Source organism: Rhipicephalus sanguineus, chromosome 3 (genome assembly GCF_013339695.2).
Source record: "Rhipicephalus sanguineus isolate Rsan-2018 chromosome 3, BIME_Rsan_1.4, whole genome shotgun sequence".
Taxonomy (NCBI): domain Eukaryota; kingdom Metazoa; phylum Arthropoda; class Arachnida; order Ixodida; family Ixodidae; genus Rhipicephalus; species Rhipicephalus sanguineus.
The window spans coordinates 26708010-26716251 of NC_051178.1; positions in this window are offsets into that span (position 1 = coordinate 26708010).

An 8242-nucleotide genomic window follows, 5' to 3' on the forward strand; every position below is an offset into this window, starting at 1 on the left:
AACTAGTTTTACAAGCCATAGGCAGGAGTGGATTGTACACAAAAGAAAATGTTGAACAATCTGTGAGAACGGTTCCAAACAAATCTGTGAAATAAAACTAAAAACAGTGTTGAACAATCTTTTCATTATGTGAAACAAGAAAACAACAGGTTCCAGTAAAACACACACGATAATACAGTTGAAAATACTGGTAAGAAAATACATGGACCACAGGGTGAAAAAATGTTTCAGTTTAGGACAAATAAAATAACTACAAGGGGAAAAAAAAGAGAAGAATGTGCAAAAGAGCGCATGTTCACGCAGTAGTCTGCTCGACAACGATAAGAAGGGTGTAATGGCTTTTGTTTCAATGTCGCACGCCATCTGGAAAGCGACAGACGCCACAGGAAACATCTCGGTCATAGATGAGCGAGAGCGTGCATAAACGACGACATGGTTGGGCTCTGTAATACATTTTCAGGCAATGCGTTCCATTCATGGATTGTACGAGGGAAGAACGATTTTTTGAACATGTTGGTTCGGCACGAGTATTCGATTAACTTGAACGAATGAGATGAACGGGTTGGGCGCCTACTACACGGTTTAATATACAATTCCCTATCTATTTTGACATGTTGTCGATAAATCAGGTATAACATCTTGAGCCTGTCTCGATAGCGTCGTACCTCTAGAGTTTCGAGGTTCGCGTCCTGTAAAAGAGCACTGACGGATGTATGACGACGGTAAGAATTAAAGATAAATCTGACTGCTTTCCGCTGTATGTTTTCGATTTCGCTTACGTTTGATTGGGTGTAAGGGCCCCAGACAGGAGTAGCGTATTCTAGTAATGGTCTTATGAATGTCTTGTAGGCCAACAATTTTATATTGCTCGTAGATTTAGCCAAGGTTCTTCTCAGGTATCCAAGTTTCTTCATGGCCTTTTTTTTAATGTGAGCTACATGGTTACTCCACCTAAGGTCCGACGTGATCACTAAACCGAGGTATTTATATTGCGTGACAGACGATAAGTTATGGCCATTAATGCTGTACACAAAAGGTAACGACTTCTGTTTGCGTGTTATGGTCATCGATACTGTTTTTCTGAGGTTAATGCTCATTTGCCATTCTAAGCACCAAGTAGCTATAACTGATAAAGATGAATTTAGGATAGCCTGATCTGCCTCGCTGTGGATTTCATTGTAGAGTATGCAGTCGTCTGCAAACAACCGAATTTTAACTGGTATGTGTTGCACTATGTCATTAATGAACAGTAGAAAAAACAGGGGACCCAAGACTGATCCCTGTGGTATTCCAGACCGCACATCAGATGAGTCCGACTTTGCGTCGTCGACAACGACTGTTTGTCGCCTGTTTGTCAGATACGCCTCTATCCATTGAAGTAGCTGGTCGTTTTTGAGAATGGGTTTTAGTTTTAATAGCAACTTTTGATGGGATACACGGTCGAAGGCCTTTTCAAAATCCAAAAATATTATGTCAGTTTGACCTTGGCTGTCCATTGCTGCCGCAATTTCATGTACGGTTTCCAGTAGTTGCGTTACGGTTGACATTCCGCGACGGAAGCCGTGTTGTCGTGTGTCGCAGAGGCCATTATTTTCAATGAAGACTGAAATGTGCTTAAATATAATGTGCTCCATCAGTTTCGATGAGGTACAAAGAAGAGAGATAGGGCGGTAGGAGGACAGCAGTGAGCGGTCTTCTGATTTAGGGATGGGAATAATCTTTGCATGCTTCCAGTCGTGTGGTATTTCTGCACGTGAAAGTGATTTGTTGAAAATAATGCACAGATATTTGGCGCACCATTCCGCATATCTCCGGAGGAAAGCATTAGGTATTTCATCGACGCCTGGCGATTTTTTCACGTCAATGCCAAGAAGCAAGGACAGTACTCCCGCTTCGTTTATGTCGAGGGAGCTTATGGGCGGAGTAGCGTCTAGAACAGATATGCGTGGTATCTTGCCATCATCACTCGTGAACACGGAGCAGAAGTACTCGTTCAGTGCATTTGCAATTCTGAGTTTGTCAGTCAACATGATACCATCAACACAAATATCAGACACGTGGGTCTTCTTTGGCGATAGATATCTCCAGAACTTATCCGGGGATGACTCAAGAAAGTTTTTCAGTGAAACATTTTGATAGTGATCTTTAGCTTTTAATATGCCGTTTTTAAGCTGTCGGCGCAGGTTGGTTAGCTTATCAGAGTTTGCTTTTGATGGTCGTACCGTATGCTGCTTTCTCACTTTTTTTAATTTTCGCCCAAGACGCACAAGGTTTCTTGTCATCCATGGATTCGTTTCACACACATATTTTCGCTTTTTGGGCACAAAATTGTCGATACAGTTGTGAACAAGTTTTTTAAAGAAGCACCATAAGCTATGAACAGAGCCGTCATGTGATTCCGAAAGACATACAAATTTGGAAAACTCATTATCTAAAGCATCAAGTATGTCGACGTCGCTAGCATGTGAGTACACAGGAATTAAGTGTTGGCTTTTAGATGGTTTTAATCGGAAGTTTAACTCTAACGTAAGAGATGCCATTCTGTGATCTGAAATTCCCTCAAATATGTCGACTCTCGGATTGCGCTTGAGGACGTGGTCGTTTACCAGGAAAAGATCTAATATGTTAAGTGCGCGAGTCGGTTGTTTTACTAGTTGCGTCAGCCCATGAAAAAGAACGATATCGGTTAAAGGTTCTGCTGCTGCGCAAAGAGCATTAGGGAAATCAGTTGACCAGTCAACTGACGGGGCGTTGAAATCACCAGCAAGCAAAATGTTCTTACAATGCGTGCCAGCTGTACACAAAAATTCATTCAAATTGTCAAAAAATGTGTCACAGTTTGGTGGGCGGTAAAAACCGGCGATTACGAGATGGAAGTCGTTTAAAAAGACTTTCGCAATGACGCATTCGGTGTCTGCTATGTCAGGGGATCTTTGAACATGCATGGACTCTTGAAACAACAAAGCGACTCCGCCCCCCCGGGAATCTCGGTCCTTCCTATATATTTTGTACCCTAGTGGTGTTATCTCGAAGTCTAAGATACCTGAGTGCAGCCAAGTTTCAGATATTATTACGACATGCGGCTCATGCGCCACTATAATACTTTGCAAGTCGCTAACTTTGTTTACGATGCTGCGGGCGTTCAGATTAATGATGCGGAAGTATTTTTGAGTGACCGAAGAAGTTCACTGTTTCTTCCTAGATTTTTTGTTGGCTGCTAAAACGGGAATTCTTTTCATCTCAGCAGCATCCCAAGCATATGTATCTCCATTTATGATGACTTTGTCGTGTACAAGTTTCACTTTCTCGCCCTTTTTCCTGATATTTGCAGTGCTTTCCCATAAGTACCTCCTGGTCTGCCTAGTTTCTGGTGAGAAGTCTTCGGCAACTGAGATATCTTTTCCCTTCAGTTTAGAGCAGTTTCTGAGTACATTAATTTTTTCACGGTGATCAATTAACCGGAGCACTACCGGTCTGTTTTTGTTTCGCCTCTTTTGTCCTATTCGGTGAATTCTTTCGACTGTTGACACCTTTACACCGAGCATGTTTTCAAATATTTCAGAAACCACCGTATTTGTTAGTGACTGGAATGTTTCATCAGGACGTTCCGGTAAACCGAACACAAGAAGATTATTGCGTCTGCTCCTGTCTTCGAGGTCGATCAGTTTGGTTTGTATGGTCTGGATAGTTGCCTCAAGGCTGGAAATTTTGCTTGTGAGTTCTGTAAATGCTGCTGTCGAATTTTCGACCTTGGATTCAATAGTGTCAAGCCTTGCTTGCATGGTTTTTTGACCATCAAGGATTTGGCGCAAAAGCTCCTCTGTGTTCGGCCCAGGGTTCGATTCCACATCACCACACATTATCAGCAATGAGCATACAACATCTTGAACAAAAAAGTACAACTTATTTAGACATGTGGGGCACGTCAGCTGGATGAAACAACGGTTGCTAGTTTTGACAGTGGAGTAATTTTTACTAACCTGCATGAAATACAGGAAGGGGTTCATGTTTGCTGGGGAGCAGCTGACGTGCCCACTGAAGAAATTGCAGCTCGGTCCGTCTCTTATAGTCGGCCGCATTGATGACGTCGAACTGGGGGGTGTAATTTGGTCGCGGCCAAAATGAAATTTTGATGAGTTCAGCTGCAGGCTAGCACGACGGAAGATGGCTAAGACGGCTGAGAGGCGTTCTATATGAGTTTCAAATGTTGGGGAAAAAACAACGACGTCGTCCACAAACAGGTGGACCAATTAAATCCTCGGAGCAAAGAGTCCATCATTCGTTCAAAGGTGGCCGGGGCGTTACAAAGGCCAAAGGGCATGACCTTGAATTGATATAGGCCATCGGGGGTGATAAATGCCGTCTTTTCACGATCCATATCGTCCACCTCAATCTGCCAGTACCCGGAACGGGGGTCGATGGAAGAAAAATAGCGGGCACCATAGAGGCAGTCAAGGGCATGATCTATTCGTGGCAGAGGGTATACGTCTTTTTTGTAATTCTGTTTAGGTGGCGATAATCGACACAGAAACGCCATGTGCCGTCCTTTTTGCGCACTAGCAGGACAGGGGATGCCCAAGGACTTGGCGAGCATTTTGTCGACTTCAGCTTGGATAATTTGACGCTCAGTCGCCGACACACGATATGGGCGCCTATGAACAGGAAGGTGGTCAGCTGTGTTGATGCGGTGGGTTACACCAGTAGCTTTTCCCAATGGACGGCCGCTGAGATCGAAAACGTCGACGTAGGACAGCAGAAGCTGGCAGAGCTCGTCAGTCTCCTGCGGCGTTAAGATGGGAGCAATCATCGACAGTATGGCGCTGTCGAGACAAGGATTAGATTGTTGCTGGGCATGGAGATCGGACGGAGCGGTCACCGTGAGAGCAGCCACCGCGCTGTCTTCTGAGGTCGAAAGTAATGCCAAAGAGATGCCTTGCGGGGGCACTTGCGGTGTCAAACTAAAATTGACAACGGGAAGGCATGTGGAGTTCCCTGTGACAGAAAGAACGGTGTGTGGTAGCGTAATATCACGACTTATCAGGACATCGGTGATAGGGGTCAGTACATAGTCGCCGTCGGGAACTGGTGGTGTTGAGACAAATTCGACATAGGTCAGTGTTTGGGGTGAGAGGCGAGCGTATCCGGCAGTGCAGAGGCGACTCGGCCGGGGCACAGGAGGGTCGATCATGGGCAAGTGGAGACGGAGCGTACTGGCCGAGCAGTCAATGAGGGCAGAATGCGGAGACAAGAAGTCATGGACTAGGATGACGTCATGGGGACATTGTTCAAGGACGGCGAAGAGGACAACTGTGTGGCGATCAGCAATGCTTACATGAGCGGAGCACATTCCCACGGCAGATGCTGTTCCGCCGTCGGCAACACGGACAAATGGAGCCGTCGCAGGTGCGAGAACTTTCTTGAGCTTGCGTTTAAAATCAATGTTCATAACGGAAACTTGAGCGCCAGTGTCGACTAGAGCTGTCACAGGCACTCCGTCGACTTGTACGTCAATAAGGTTCCGTTTCGTCTCTATGGTCAATAGAGGATTTTCGCTTGGTACGATTGATGCAGCGCCACCTCCAGGGGCTGCAGCATTTAGTTTTCCGTCGGCGAACGTCGTGAGGGAGCGGGGGAAGGTGGTCGTCGGGGCTGAGGCGAACGGGACTGGCGACGGTGGGGTGAGGGAGAGCGGGAGTGGTGGGGATCGTGAGGAGCAAAGTGGTCCTGATGGGAAGAGTAGGCCTGAGGGGCAAAGTGGGCCGGAGGGGTGTAGTGGGCCGGAGGGGCGAAGTGGGCAGGAGTGGCAGAGTGGTCTGGGCTGGTTGCAGAACGAGGAGCGGGACGATTATTGAAGGAAGGCGGGAAATTATGTGCAGGAGGACCCCAGCAACTTCGGCAATGACGAGATATGTGTCCTATTCGGTGACAGTAGAAGCATATGGCCTTGTCAGCAGGTGTTCTCCATTCGGACGGATTATGGAACGCTGGTGGCGAGCCAGACGGGAGTCGACGGGGGGGCGTGAATTGCGGCGGGAAGTCGGAACGGGGAGGCGTCGAAATAGAGCAGATACCCATGCTGGCAATTTCCTGTCGGATTACTGCTTGAAGAAGGGGTAAAGGGACGGAAGAAGCTGTGTCAGAGGATGCTGGTGCCACAGTAACAGGGGCGGCTGCTTCAAGTTCACGCCTAACGAGTCGGGTCAAGCTATCGCAGGCGTCCGGTTGCCGGTATGTAGCGAGGCAAGAAGACGTCACTGCGGTATTCGGAAGGCGCGGGAACAGTTGGGAGACCCGCCTACTTTTAGCCTGTTCCAAGCGACGACATTGTTGAAGTACCGCATCGACAGAGGACACGTTAGTGCACAACAGCAAGTTGAACGCGTCGTCGGCGATAGCCTTGAGTATGTGCGCAACTTGTTCTTGCTCAGGCATTGTTTCGTCCGCTTTGCGGCAGAGGGCCAGGACATGTTGAATATAACTGAGGTAGGACTCAGTGGAGCTTTGCGTGCGAGTCGATAATTCAGTCTTTGCGCCGAGTCGACGTCCAAGAGAGTTGCCAAAAAGTTCGCGGATCTTTTCCTTAAAACTGTCCCAGCTGGTAATCTCATGCTCATGGGTGTCAAACCAGAGACAAGGGGTTCCGTCCAGGTAAAATATGACATTCGCGAGCATAAGGGTGGGGTCCCACCTGTAACTGGCGCTGACGCGTTCGTACAGGCGCAGCCATTGGTCGACGTCAGAACCTTCGAGGCCCGAGAACACGACAGGCTCTTTCACGGCGGGAAGCGTGACGAAAGTGGGTGTGGCCGGTGGGTTGGCAGGTAGGGCAGGAGGGAATGCGGGCGGCCGGGATGTAGCCGAGTCTTGGGAGGCCATGAGGAAATCCTCGAGACAACGTCCGCTGCGGAGTTCCGTGGCGAGGTAGGGGATCGCACCATTCCACCAAATATGTTACGGAAAAATTGGCCGCGTATCTGCGTGCTTCGCTGCAAATGTCGTGTAAAGACGATAGGAGAGGCGCTGTGTGAGATATGGACGCCATCTGGCAATACGTCGGGAAACATGAGTGCTGTGTTGCGTGCTGGTAGTCCCGGCGCAGCAGCAGGCGAAGACCGGCGGTGACCAACGCGACCGGCGGGGACGCCAGCCAGCCCGAAAACGCGGTTTGGCGCGAAGCGCTGAAGCAGAGAAACGTCCGCACTCAACGAGTACTCTCCACACACTCTTTTATTTAAACGTCGCCTGGGTAAAACAGGAACGCCAGAGCGGCGCCCACAACCGGCAGCCTGAAGGCCGCCCACAACGCTGCTTTTTCATTTTTTAAATATTTTTTTCACCTTCTTGGCCTTCTCAAAACTAAAGTTTTTCAACACCAACCCATGGCATTCGTACAGTGCAATACAGAACCGAAACCGAAACACAACAATGAGCTCGTGCGAAGGGCACGGAGGAAGGCAAATTCCAGCGCAGTCGCATTTTCAGCTTTGTTGAAACAGCGCTCACTAGACGACGACGAAGTAAAAGAAGGCACACGACAGGCAGCGCCTGTCCTGTGCCTTCTTTTACTTCGTCGTCGTCTAGTGAGCGCTGTTTCAACAAAGATGAACGCATACCAACTCGCTCAAGCTTCCATTCTTATGCATTTTCAGCGCAGCTTAGGAAACTAGGGTCCTTAAAATTACGTATGTATGCATTTTCTGTTAAAAGAACACGCCACCTAATACTTACCTAGTGATGTTGCACCTCAGATATGCATGATATTTAATTTTGATCGACAACGTTCACAAGTATGAACAGCCTTATCAGTTCAAGACGGCTGGCCCTTGGGCAAGTGGTTCAACTTTGGCCGAGTGGCTGAATCGAGGGACGTGCCGACAAACAGAAAGACAGACAGACAGAAAGACAGACCAAAATTTCTGCGTTTAAGTTCCCCAAGAAAGACTATCGTCTTTAAAAGACACCAACTCAGAGGGATACGTATCCCTGTATTGTTTACAGCTTAGGCGAGCAGCGCAACCGACGCGAACAACACGCGCTAGTCTGTCTGTTTCGTCCTCTTCGTATCCTTGGCCGCGATAACGCTGGTACGTAGCAATATGTATAAGAATGCCATATAGTGCGAGGAGGCTCCTTAACGCCGGTAATATTGAGTGGAAGAAGCGTGGAAGCGCACCAGGCGTCAAACGATCTGAACTACGCAACGAGTGGTTGGTTTTACGGCTCGCCACTTACAAAGCGCACA